The sequence below is a fragment of the Mesocricetus auratus genome, unplaced genomic scaffold (genome assembly GCF_017639785.1).
Source record: "Mesocricetus auratus isolate SY011 unplaced genomic scaffold, BCM_Maur_2.0 Super-Scaffold_100009, whole genome shotgun sequence".
Taxonomy (NCBI): domain Eukaryota; kingdom Metazoa; phylum Chordata; class Mammalia; order Rodentia; family Cricetidae; genus Mesocricetus; species Mesocricetus auratus.
The window spans coordinates 16,575,778-16,589,603 of NW_024429193.1; the positions used below are offsets into that span (position 1 = coordinate 16,575,778).

The window sequence follows — 13,826 nt, forward strand, 5'->3', positions numbered from 1 at the left end:
TTGCTTAGATTCTTAGCTGGAGTCATCCTTGTGGGTCCCTGGAGATCTTCCTAGTGCCGGATTTCTCTTTAAACCTGTAATGGACCTCTCTAGTAAGGTATCTCTCTTCTTGCTCTCCTTCACTAATCTTCCCTTGACTAGATCTTCCTGATCCCTCATGTCCTTCTCCCTGCTTCCCTTCTCCTCAACTCTTGCTCCTACCTCTCTTCCCCCTCTCCCTGTGCTCCTGATTTTTTCAGAAGATCTTGTCCCTTACCTCTTTTCCAAGGGACCATGTATGTCTCTCTTAGGGTCCTCTTCTATGGTTTCTAACAATTTCCCCCTCAAAACTTCAACATAGAAGAGGTTTTTAATAAATCAGGTCTGTCCGAAGTATTGCAGTTCACCCTAACAGGTAAGCAGATAGTACTGGAAAGTCACAATAGAGACAAAGTCTATGGAAAAAGCCCAGATAATATATGCAAGAGTAATACACTTGTCTTCCTACAAAATTGCTGAGAAAATAATTGAAATTGCTCTATCATACCATCAAAACACTAATTCTTCATGAATTTTGAAATGTGTGAGAAGTCTTCTGCCTTGAAACTTCACCCAACAGATGACAAGTGACAACCGAATGTCATACTATATGGAGACTGATTTTACTGTGCTTTTGTTGTTTTGTTTTATTTTTCTCTCACTTCCATCTCCTTGCAGTGCACAAACAGCTATAATGTGGAAACAATATCCCTTATCTGTGGCTTCATATTCCTCTCACTGTTCATGCATGTTTGGGAGGCAGAGTGTTTCCCACATCTTTGTATTAGTCATTATTGCTGTAGTGACAAAACGTCTGACCAAACCAATTTAAGGAAGAGTGAGTTAGTTCATACTCTGATGGGATGTTAACTATCACAGGGCATGCATTGTGTCTGAAGCTTGAGATCCAGGCTACATTGGGTGCCAGTGGGAAAGCAGAGAGCAAGGAATCCTGATCCTCATGGAGCCCAGGACATGGAATGGTGCTTTCCACAGTTAAGGTGACCCTTTGTCCTGCAGCTAATCTAATTGACATAGTCTCTCACAGTCAGTCACAGAGATATTTTTGCCTAAGCAATTCTAGATCCTGCCCAGCTGACAATTGATATAAGCATCTAAAGTCCACCCTTTGTCAACTTGATGCACACACATCATTTTAGCTGATTATCTTCCACTTTGTCCCCATATACTCATGGCCATCTCATAGTGCAAAAATGAATTCAGATCACCCTCAAAAGTCTTTAACAGTTTCAACACTGAGATTTTGTTGTAATCACTTAACTTTGAGATCTTACAACATAAAAACAAATTGCACAGTTCTATGATACACTAGCATAGAATAAACATTTTTATTCCAAAATGAAAAAATGGAAGTGTAACAAGGAGTGACCATATCAAAGCAAGGTGAATACCCCACAGCGAAAACACTAAATCATGCAGTTCTACATAGGAGATTTGTGATGGAATCTTCTGGGTTCTAAATAATCCAAGTAGTCCTGCCCCTGATGGTGTAGGACACCTAGGCTGGATTCATTCCATGACTGTGCCTTTCCTCAATGTATATCCTATATCCCTAGAATTTCCAACATCTCTAATGAAACACAGGTACCATCTTTAAAATCTCATGGACACACTTCTGAGGGACTCTGATTTCAAAGAATGATCCTGTCTCACATTAACTACCCTCAACATTTCTCTAAACTGTGCAGCAGCCCAGACAAAGTCTGGAAAGAAACTCACAAACTCACTAGAGTCCTCTACTTCACCCTCTCTGGGGCTGGATTTTGCCTGGAATAGCTGTGTCAATTTGGTTTGCTTAGAAGAACAGCCAGGGCGAAGATCCAGTAGTCATTCTTAGAATCACCCTAGAGAATACATGAGGACAAAAAAATTAAGAATCTAATATTCATTCATTCATTCATTCATCCAATTGTTCCTTCATTCTTTCAGACAAATTACTAGTGAATCTGAGAGATGTAAAAAAATATTGAAGATGCAGAAGGTCCTGGATTGGGTCCCCAAAACTACTGATAAAAAGATAAGATATTCAGTGTGTATAACACATTTCCTAATGTCATCTCCAGCCTGTGCTTGAGGTGAGTCAGGGCTCTGCTCTGGACCCCAACTCCCAACATCCCCCTGCTTCTGTCTCCCTGTGCATCCTCTGCACCTAGAGAGGACCTGTCCCACCAGAAAGGATCACCCTGAGTCTGGCCCACCTCAGCCTCCAGTCCTCTCCTGCTCCTGCCCTGTGTTTGAAGTAAGTCAGGGCTCTGCTCTGGACCCCAACTCCTGACATCCCCCTGCTTCTGTCTCCCTACGCATGCCCTGTGTCTAGATAGGACCCAACCCAACAGAAAGGATCACCCTGAGTCTGGCCACACGTTAGCCTTCAGTCCTTTCCAGCCCCTGCCCTGTGCTTGAGTCTTCAGTCCCCTCCTATCTCTACCTGTGCATGAGATTTTCTCAGACCCACCTGCATCCATAGTGAGATCCATTGGAGTATTAGACGTGCTTGAACACACTAGAAGAGATCCTTAGACCCAAACAAACCTGGAGAGGAAGAGACCCCACGAGCTCCCTCTGAAAGAAAGATCAGAAGATGGCAATATAGAAACACAGCCAACAACAGAGGAACAAGTATGACACCACCAGAGTCTAGAAATTCTACAGCACCAAGAACTGAACATCACAACACAGAAGAAACAGACAAGGATGACCTTCAAAACAACCTCATGACAATAACAGAGGTCCTCAAAGAGGATATGAGAAAATCCCTTAAAGAAATAGAAGAAAAAACAAACAAAAAATGCAAGAAATCAACAAATCTCTAAAAGATATCCAAGAAAAAACAATCAAACAGAAGAGAAGAAGGAAACAATTCAAACAGATCAAGATATGGAAACAATAAAAAAAAAACACAAACTGAGGTAATGCTGGAAGTAGAAAGCTGAATAAACAATCAGGAACTACAGATGCAAGCATAACTAACAGAATACAAGAGATGGAAGACAGAATCTCATGCACTGAAGATAAACTAGAGGAAATAGATTTGTTGACAAAAGAAAGTCTTAAACCCAACACATCCTTAACGCAAAATATCCAGGAGAAATGGGACAAAGGTTAACAGAATGGATACGAAGATAGAATTCGTCCTTCTGCTGCATACAAAAACACACCTCAATTTCAAAGACAGATGTTACCTCAAAGTTAAGGGTTGGGAAAACATTTTCCAAGCAAATGTTCATAAGAAGCAAGCAGGTGTAGCTATACTAATATCTAACAAAACAGACTTCAAACTAAAATCAATCTAAAGAGATGAAAAAGGTCATTTCATATTCATCATAGGAAAAATTCCATCAGGATGAAGTCTTAATTCTGAACATCTATGCTCCAAATACAATGGCACCCACATCCATAAAGGAAACATTACTAGAACTCAAATCACACATTAAACCCCATACACTTATAGTGGGAGACTTCAGTATCCTACTCTCACCACTGGACAGGTCCACCAGACAGAAACTTAACAGAGAAACAATAGAACTAACAGAAGTTATGACACAATTGGGTTTCATAGACATCTATAGAACATTCCATCTAAACAAAAAAGATTATACCTTCTTCTCAGCACCACATGGAACATTCTCTAAAATCGACCACATACGTGACAATAAAGCAAACCTCAACAGATACAAATAAAATTGGAAAAACTCCCTGTATCTTGTCAGACCACCATAGCTTAAAATTAGAATTCAACATAAACATAAATTGCAGAAAACCCACAAACTCATGGAACTTGAACAACACTCAATTGCATCACCCCTGGGTAAAGGAAGAAATAAAGAAAGAAATCAAAGACTTCCTAGAATTCAATGAAAAAAAAGACACAACATACACAAACCTATGGAACAATCTGAAAGCAGTTCTAAGAGGAAAGTTCATACCACTAAGTGTCCAAATGAAGAAACTGGAGAATTGCCACACTAGAGAATTAACAGAACACCTGAAAGCAATAGAAAAAAAAAAAAGAAGCAAACTCACCCAGGAGGAGTAGATGCCAGGAAATGATCAATTTGAGAGCTAAAATCAATAAAGTAGAAACAAAGAAAACAATACAAAGAATTAATGAAACAAAGAGTTGGTTCTTTGAGAAAATCAACAAGATAGGCAAAACATTAACCAACCTAATGAAAAGACAGAGAGAGAACATGCTAATTAACAAAATCAGAAATGAAAAGAGAGATATAACAACAGACAATGGGGAAATCCAAAGAATCATCAGGTCATACTTTGAAAACCTGTACTCCACTAAATTGGAAAATTTGAAGGAAATGGATGATTTTGTGAACAGATATCACTTACCAAAATTAAATCAAGAACAGAAAATGATTTAAACAGATCTATAACCCCTAAAGAAATAGAAGCAGCCATAGAAAGCCTTCCAACAAAAAAAAAGTCCAGGGCCAGATTGCTTCAGTGCAGAATTCTACCAAAAATTCAAGGAAAAGTTAAGACCAATACTCTTCAAATTGTTCCACACAATAGAAGCCTCTTTTTATGAGGCTACAATTACCTTAGTACCCAAACCACATAAAGATACAACCAAAAAGGGAATTACTCAACAATCTCCCTCATGAACACTGATGCAAAAGTACTCAATAAAATATTCACAAATTGAATCCAAGAACACATCAGAAAAATCATACACCATGATCAAGTACACTTCATCCCAGGGATGCAGGGAAGTTTCAATGTATCAAAATCCATCAACGTAGTCCACCATATAAACAATATGAAAAAGAAAAACTACATGATCATCTCACTAGATTCTGAAAAAGCATTTTACAAATTCCAACACCCCTTCATGATAAAGGTCTTGGAGAGATAAGGGATAACAGGAGGAAACCTAAACATAATAAAAGCAATACACAGCAAACCAACAGCCAACATCAAACTAAATGGAGAGAAACTCAAGGCAATTCCTCTAAAATCAAGAAAAATACAAGGATTTCCACTCTCTCCATATCTCTTCAATATTGTACTTGAAGTTCTTCCTAGAGCAATAAGACAACAAAAGGAGACCAAGGGAATACAGATTGGAAAGGCAGAAGTCAAACTTTCACTATTTGCAGATGATATGTAAGCAATCCAAAGAATTCTACCAGGGAATTCCTACAGCTGATAAACACCTTCAGCAAAGCGGCAGGATACAAAATTAACTCAAAAAATCAGTAGTCCTACTATATATAGACAATAAACGGGATGAGAAGGGAATCAGAGAAACATCACCCTTTACAATAGCCACAAACAACATAAAATACCTGGGGTACCTCTAATCAAAAGGTGAACAATTTGTATAATAAGACCTTTGAGTCTTTAAAGAAAGAAATGAAAGAAGATACCATAAAATGGAAAGATCTCCCATGCTCTTGGATTGATAGGATCACCATAGTAAAAATGGCAATCTTATCAAAAGCAATCTAATTGGCTCAATGAGATCCCTATCAAAATACCAGCACAATTTTTCACAGACCTCAAAAGGACAATCCTCAACATTATATGGAAAAGCAAAAGATCCAGGATAGCCAAAACAACAGTGTGCATTAAACGAACTTCAGGAGGCGTCACCATCCCTGACTTCAAGCTCTACTATAAGGCTATAGTTCTGAAAACAGTTTGGTATTGGCCAAACAGACATGTAGACCAATGAAATCAAATCAAAGTTCCTGATATCAACCCACACACCTTTGAACACCTGATATTTGAGAAAGAAGCTAAAACTATACAATGAATAAAGAAAGCATCTTGAACAAATGGTGCTGGAGTAACTGGATGCTGGCATGTAAAAGACAACAGATAGATCCATATATATCACCATGTACAAAACTTAAGTCCAAAAGTATCAAAGACCTCAACAACAATCCAGCCATACTGAGCCTCTTAAAGAGAAAGTGGAAGTAACCTTGAATGAATCCTTGAATGAATTGGTACAGGTTATCGCTTCCTGAACATAACACCAGTAGCACAGACACTGAGATTAACAAATAATAAATGGGACCTCCTGAACCTAGAAGCTTCTGCAAGGCAAAGGACACAACAGGCAGGAAGACAAAAGGCACCCAACAAATTTGGAAAAGATATTCAACAACCCCACATCTAACAGAGGGCTGATCTCCAAAATTTACAAAGAACTCAAGAAGCTAGTCTCCAAATCACCAAAGGATCCAATTAAAAAGTGGTGTACAGAACTAAATAGAGAATTCTCAATAAAGGAGTCTAAAATGGCTGAGAGACACTTGAGAAAGTGCTCAACATCCTTAGCCATCAAGGAAATGCAAATCAAATCAACTCTGAGATACAATCACAGTCCTGCCAGAATGGCTAAAATCAGAACTACTAATGACAATTTATGCTGGAGAGGATGTGGAGAAAGGGGAACACTCCTCCATGGCTGGTGGGAATGCCAACTAGTGCAGCCACTATAGAGATCTGTATGAGATTGCTCAGGAAAATAGAAATCAGTCTACCACAAGATCCAGCAATTCCACTCTTTGGACTATACCCAAAATGTACAATCATACAATAAGGACATCTGCCCAACTGTATTCATAGAAACATTATTTGTAATAGCCAGAACCTGTAAGCAACCTAGATATCCCTCAACTGAAGAGGAGATAGAGAAAACGGAGTACTACTCAGCGGAAAAAAGAAATGGAGTCATGAAATTTACAGGCAAATGGATGGCACTAAAAGAAACAATCCTGAGTGAGGTAACCCAGTCACTAAAAGACAACATAGTATGCACTCAATTGTATATGTATTTTAGACATGGAGCAGGGGATTTCCAGACTACAATCCCACCGCCAAAGAGTCTGGGAAGCAGGGAGAACCTTAAGAGAGATATGCATGAAACCTCATCCAGTGGCTCATGGAAGCAGAGATAGACACCCACACCTAAAAACCGAACTGAACTCCTGGAACCCACTTGCAAAGAGGAGAGATGAGCAAAGGATTGAAGACAAGATGGGCAAAACCCACAGAAGAAGCTGACCTAAACAAGGGGGAACACATGGACCCCAGACTGATGACTGAGAGACCAGCATGGAACTGACCCAGACACCACTCCCCCAAATCCTGAGTGTCAGAGAAGAGGCCTCAGCAATGTATGGGACCTTGGAGAGTAGATCAGTATTTATACCTGGCATACAAATGGACTCCAGGAGTCCATTCCACATGGAGGTATGCTCTCTCAGCCTGGACACATGGGGGAGGACCTAGGCCCTGCCAGAGATTATATGACAGATTCTGAAAATCCCTCATGGAAGCTCTTACCTCCCTGGGGACCGGAAGGGAGATGGAGTGGGATGGGGGCCTGGGAGTGATGGGGGGCTGGAGGAGGAGGGGATGGAAAGGGAACTGAGAGTAACATGTGTAAAAAGTTAAATAACAAAATAAATATTAAAAAAACATTTCCTGAGTACCTGGAATACAATGGACAGTGATAAGTAGGCAGTTACACCTTTATAAATTTTGTCATGATTATGGACCCAAGCCCTATTCAGTTAGGTACAACTCTTCGATGTGCTTCTGACAAAGTGCAGAGACACATTTTGTGGCTATCAACCTCCAGACAGTTGCCTTCTGGATGATAAATTTCTACAATAGCTAATAAACATGTCAACATATAAGTGCAAACACAATGACAATGTCTGCCAGAGAGTCAAAATTATTAATAACAAAAAACATCAAAAAAAGCATATAAGGGGGATAAGTTAATCTGGGAATTAGGAACAAGAAATAATCATATTAGATAAGATTCCACCTTACCTTTTCTATGTCACCAAGACCCTCTGTGTCCAGAAGGACCAGGGTATGGGTGGGCTTGGTGGGGTGGGGCACACACCACATCCAGATGCCCTTGGTTTCAGACTGCACTGTGGAACCCAAGGAAAATCCTGAAGGGAAGAGAAAAAACAGCAAAAGGTCACAGCAGGAAGACCAAGGTCAGTAGCCTACTGAGAATGGTTAGCAGCAGAGCTCTGTCAGGTGCTTACTGCTAAAATTTGTGCCTTCCCCACCAAACCCAAATGCACTACAGGGGCCAATTATGCAGAGAGTGAAGCCTCCAGTACTGCCAGACAAAACAAACATTTGACTTTGTCATTGACTTTTCCCATGCTTTAGTCATGGTGGTGGGCAGCTGACTGGCCTAGTAGGCTCCTCTCTCCTGCCAGGTCCCTGATGGACACATTAGCTTTTGGTTTGTTTGTTTTGGTTTTGGTTTTGAAGTCCTGTCCTCCCTTAGTTTATTCCTTTGATGACCTCTGTGCCTATTGCCTCATCAGTGTGAAACAACCCTTAGATTCCCTTGGGAGATAGCAGGCACATGACACCTGTTAGTCTTTATTTTCAAAAGGTTAAACCCACAGTAGAGAGGTTTGAGAACTCCTCAGAATCACTGGACAACATGCTGTGCCTGTTGACCCAAGACTCTGCCCATCTGTCATACATAATATTTCCCTCCTTCAACAAAGAAAAGAAATGGATGGAATAAATTTCCTAGTATACCATACTTCAGAATTGCCTTACTCTGTGATCTCCACAGGAAACACTGTAAAATCTGCCCTTTTCTGCAGACATCTGTACCTGATTTCTGCTGACTCACCTTGGGAGAGGCTGCTGCCTATGTGGCCTGCTGTAAAAAGGGTAAATATGATGAGAGACCATTTATCTCAATCACACGGGGTAAATAAAATATTTCAAAGTGAGTCACCCACAGAGATGAAAAGTGACATTCACGTGTTCATGCACCTTGGTTGGAAAGTAATCTCTTCCTTCCTACTATATTATGGGAAATTGAGAATATAGTTCAGAGTACTAAAGCATTTTTTAATCATAGCCTCCTTTAACAGAGCACTGGGAAATTACCTTAGTTACCAAGGTTATCTTGAGTAGAAAATAAAAGCAATACTTTTGTAACTTGTCAGTCTAATACCTGTGTCTTAGAGTGCTCAAAATTTTTAAAATTTATTTGAACCAAAAAAAGGAATATATCTTCCCCGATTGATGGTCAAGTGTTCCTTTACTAGAAAGATAAAGTCAAATGGGTTGTATGGAGGCAGAAGCAAAAGGGGGAAAAGGGAGAGGAAAGTTGAAGGAAAGGAGGAGAAGGGGAAACAGATAACGTGATGGAGAACAGGAGAAAGGAAAAAGATAAGAAAGGAAGTAAGGAGGGGGGAAAAAAGAGAGAAAGAAAACTGGAGATATGCCTGGATCGAAAAGTCTTGCAGTCAAGTTTCAATCAGAAAAGCTACTGAGTCACTGATGCAGAAACCAAGTCACATATTAGGAAGAAAACTTCCTGTGGGCTTTTAAAGATGGAAACACCAAACAGAATCATGAGAACAATGGCCCATAGGCCAGTTAAGAACAAGAGACAACTTAGTAGGGGAAAACAGCACACTTCACATCCTAGGAAATAAAGATGCCAAAATGCTCAGCATTATTTATAGTGGATTAAATAGTATACAGTTCTGCAGTGCAGAAGTCAGAGAAATTAAACATGTATCTAATGTTCACAGTTTGGGGATGATGGAATGCTGGGAATAGCACCAGTGCTCATCAGCAACAAATGGATAAATGATACATGCTATCCTCAGACAGCAACATGACATAAAGTAGTGAAAATAAACAAACTATGGATACTTGTGACAACTACAAGACACACAGTGTCCTCCTCTGGCCTGGGAATATACACACAATCTGCCTACCACACAAACTCATATACTCTCCTACACATAGAGAAAGAATGAATGTGTTCCCCGTAAATGAAGGTATTTAGGTGCTTCAGGGAGTGTGTGAGATTATGATTTGGGTTCCTGTGGTTACTCAGGTTTTATTTCTTGATCTGGGTATTGATCTGGATGCTCACTTCATATTCATTAAGTTCATTGTCAATAATTCATAAAAAGTGCTGCTGGCAGTCTCAGAAAGAAAAATAATGGTGTTTTCTCTCATTTGTGGCTCCTTCTTAAGCTGACACCCCACATCATACATGTAAGGATGGCATGAAAGCAGGAGTGGACACATAAGAAGGAAGTGGGAGGGAGGGAAGAAAGGAGGAAGGAGAGGTTATGGGGGAGAGGATCTGCTCAAAAATATATACATGCATGAAAATTCTCATATGCAACATAATATAGCAAAGTAACACAATAAAGCTTTTAAACAGATTTACCATGTAATACTAAAAAAAAAAAAAAAAAAAAAAAAAAAGAAGCAAGAAAGCCAAATCCCCAGAGACTGGGTGACAGTCTATTTTGGCTGTTGCATGTTAAGGACCCTACTATACATCTTTCTTCAGCCCATCTGCTTTCTAATAGGACAAGTGGAACAATATTCATACTTGGAATGTTCTTATCGTTTGGGCAAAGGTACAGAAGAAAAATGGAACTCTGAAGTTCAGCTGCTGATCAGGCCAGAGTAGAGGAGTGAAGAGGAATGCTGTGGTCTTTTGATGAAGTTGAAAGACAATCATTCTACAGAAGAGTGTGATACTTTCCCATAGGTTATAAATTATAAATTTGATGATCAGAAGAGGGACTTTTCATTAATGAGAGGAATGAGCCTTGAAAACTGTGCTAACCCCACCTAAACTAATCCAAGGCAATGGTCCCCACATGTCCAAAGGACACTCACCATGGTTCTGTCCTGCAAGACGGTTCATGAGATAGGACTTTCCTGTACGATATAAGCCGACAATGGCCACCACCACCAGAGGCTGAGATATCTTCTCAAGAATCCTTATAGCCTCTGGATTTAGCGTCAGCTGCCCTTTCCAGTTTTGTACCAGACAAATAGGTGCCTCCATGGTCCACTGAGATGCCAAGCACCCTGAAACTCAGAACAGTCACTCTTTGAAACACATGATCTCAAGGTTGTCTCTTATGAGTTTTCAAGGCAACCAATCAGCTTTTGTTTGTCAAACACATATATCAACTCCCGAATATTTATAAAGGGGGAAAAATGAATTTAGCTTTTTACAACCCATTACAGCGCTTAAAATATGGTATCTTAGAATTCCCATTTGAGCTATGAAAAGGACGGCCTGGCTTTTTAAAGAATAAAGTGAGTAAAGCAAAAGACTGATGGATGAGCCCTGAGTGCATTCAGGTTTGGTAGAAAGTGGAGCAAAAATACACGATAAACTCGCAAAGTAGGCAGGAAGATTTCCTGGCATAATAAAAGCATTTAAAGTCTCACTCAGCATGGGAAGTTTACTGAGTACTGACCATGTGTTGGGCACTGCCTTAAGTAGGTAGCTATTTACCAAGAAGTCAACAGAATGTGGGCAAATTTCTGCCTTGGTGAGTCTCTCTTCAAATGGGAGAGAAAATAGCAGAGAATGAACACATACTCGCACATGCACGCACACACACACACACACACACACACACACTTTTTTAGAAGAAAACAAGTGAAGAATGATATAAAGACATTGGAGGCTAGATTCAGAAATATGTAAACAGGGACGACTTCACCGGAATAAAGTGAAACCTTGACTGACTCACCTAGCACTGGCTCAGCAACAGGGCACAAGTCCTCAGCTGACTAGGCTCATTCACTGGGCTTCCTCCTGCTCCAGGCTGTTTGGAACAACCACTGTTAGAAGTTGCAAAATAACAGAAACCCAGGCACAAGTTGAGAAGAAGGGAACTGAAATCGAAACCACTCTCCTCTCCTGAGGAGTCAGTAGATGGGAGGGACTGAGGAAAATAATGAGTTTCTGACCTGAGTTGAGCTAAGTTGAGCTAGAGGCTTTTCCCAGATTCCTCTGGACTTTCTGAAGTTAACCAGAGGACAGATCTCACAGACTGAGCATTGCTGTGTCCCCTCCACACCACTTAAATCAGATCAAATTAAACCGCAAGTGGTGGTTTACACCTGCAAACCTAGCAAGCAGGAGGACTGCCACGAGTTCAAGTTCACTCTGAGCAAGAGAGTCAATTCCCATCCCTGTCTCAAAGAAAAAAAGCAAAGTAAAATCAGGTAAAATTATGCATGCATGTGCCACCTTACTGATGCAACCCTTGGCACTTCTCAGATTACACTCTGCTTTCTTGTGCAGCACAAACCTAACAGAAACACCATGCACAGACTTGTAAATGTGGATGTATGAACCAGCATCTAAGAAAGAATCAGTGATACAGAGTGGGGCTCTCAGATACAGGATAGAGCTTTGGTGAAGAGACACCCAGTGTAAGTTAGTGCTATACTTGGAAAATGGGGGGTTTGCTCTTTTCTCTCTCTTTTTTTTCTCTTTAGAGGAAAATTGCTTTCTTTTATTGTCATGGTAGGTTTCATTGTTGTTTTTTTTTTTAAGAGATGGGATCTCATAAGCCCAAACCGTCCTCCAACCTGGACGAGATGAAAGTGTTGAGATTACAAGCATAAACCATCCTAGGTGATGGTGTGAAGTGCTCGGAATTAGACCCAGGTCTCTGTGCGTGCTAGGCAAGGACTCCAACAACAGAGCTACTTCCTCAACCCCTTTAACTATTTTTTTTAATTTGTCATTTGATAACTGGATTTCATTCATTGTTGGGAACTGCCTACTCCCAACCCTCTTTAGTCCCATTTAGAAAGGAAAGAAATTATATGGGAAGCTGCTGTTCCTTTCCAGGGATCATGTTCCATCACCACTGAACAGGAGCATGCAGAATCACACAGCATTCAAGTTCTTCTGTGGTATTCCCACTCAGTAACTGTCATTCAGTGCTCTGGGTCCCCTGACATCTTGGATCTAGACAGCTGTGTCTGCAGTGCAGCCTGCTCCTTCCCCTCCACACTTTCAGAACACTGGGGAAACGACCCCTCTCAGATGGAGCAGCGCCAACATAACAGAGCCCAAACCCAGGCTGTGCATCCATGACAAAGCAGATGGCCGGATTTCCCCTAGCAGAACAGCCCTCCCTTCCCCTTTTCCTGCATTTACCAGAGGACAAGGGAATTAGAAACTGAAACTATGTCCGGATGTGAACCTGCTTCTTTCAGAGTCAAAGATGAATGCTCAAGCCCAAGCCCTGGGTATTTTAGCCTTCTTATTATTCAAAACGAGTCTTCGGTTTCTTTAAAATGCTTATCTGTTGTCAGCTCCATGTTTAATTCTATAACTGAAGCTTCCATCATAAAACATAGTGAGAATAGAGACAGCTGATATTCCCAGTGTGGTTTGTTTGGGAAGGAGAACATGTGATTTAGTCAAGTCGGTCAGTAGAGCTAACAACACTGGGTTGTTCCTTCCCTGCCTGACTCACAAGAAATTCTCTGTGTGCTTCCCCTGGCTTTCTGATGACTTCCCAGACTACTGTGTCTTTCGTGGCGACTTATGCAGTGAACTTGAGCATCCCTATCTACAATCACACAGCTTCAAATCCTCCCAATACTAAACTCTTTTGAGCTCTGATGTAAAGCTGCAAGTAGAAAATTCTATTCTAAGAAAGACTCCTTTTTCACAAATTATTTAAAATATTGTACATGTGAACTGGGCATAGTGACACATGTATATAGTTGGAGGTGGGGACTATGAATCAGGAGTACAAAGCTGAAACACGATAAAATAAATGACCCAGAGACTAATATTGGGATTCTAACTTTAAGCTGAAATTCACAAAAGCAAAGCAGTGGGCCACTAGCTCTTACTCTACCTCAGGCTGAAATGGCTGATCCTGTTTCCATGAGCTCTCACCAAGCCTCAAACTGATGCCTCTCCTGAGTGTGACTGGAAAATGAATGCCTCTCTGAGACCT

The 13,826-nt window shown here is 40.6% G+C and overlaps 1 protein-coding gene across 6 annotated transcripts in view; it reads right to left on the bottom strand.

Annotated features, from left to right (window-relative positions):
• Positions 1-11,746, bottom strand: part of LOC101834839 (guanylate-binding protein 1) — a 40,938-nt gene extending 29,192 nt beyond the window's left edge. For 2 of the 6 annotated variants that reach the window (XM_040751686.1, XM_040751684.1), the window contains exons 1-5: positions 11,589-11,746; positions 10,717-10,911; positions 7,849-7,976; positions 2,495-2,601; positions 1,759-1,883 (exon numbers count right to left, since the gene is read on the bottom strand). The gene's annotated coding sequence lies outside the window, so the exon portion shown is untranslated. Of the gene's footprint in view, positions 1-1,758; positions 1,884-2,494; positions 2,602-7,848; positions 7,977-8,686; positions 8,717-10,716; positions 10,912-11,588 lie in introns of all 6 variants that reach the window. The other 4 variants (XM_040751687.1, XM_040751685.1, XM_040751688.1 and 1 more) reach the window with 4 other exon arrangements.
• Between the last annotated feature and the right edge of the window lie 2,080 nt (positions 11,747-13,826).